This window comes from Gekko japonicus, unplaced genomic scaffold (genome assembly GCF_001447785.1).
Source record: "Gekko japonicus isolate JY-2015 unplaced genomic scaffold, Gekko_japonicus_V1.1 scaffold881, whole genome shotgun sequence".
In the NCBI taxonomy this organism is placed as follows: domain Eukaryota; kingdom Metazoa; phylum Chordata; class Lepidosauria; order Squamata; family Gekkonidae; genus Gekko; species Gekko japonicus.
Window position 1 is genome coordinate 341,533 of NW_015168675.1, and position 257 is coordinate 341,789.

Below are 257 nucleotides of genomic sequence, written 5' to 3' on the forward strand. Positions count from 1 at the left end.
GGCTCATCGTCCGGCATCATATCTTGTAGCCTTTTGTTACTGTCCATGGGTTTTTCTTGGTAAAGATACTGGAGTGGGTTGCCATTTCCTTCTCCAGTGAATCACACTTGGTCTGAGTTCTCTGCCGTGGCCTGTCTGTCTTGGGTGGCCCTCCACAGCATAGCCCACAGTCTCATCGAACCACACAAGCCCCCTCGCCACGTCAAGGCAGTGATCCATGAGGGAGATAGCAGAAAAACATTTATATAAATGAAACA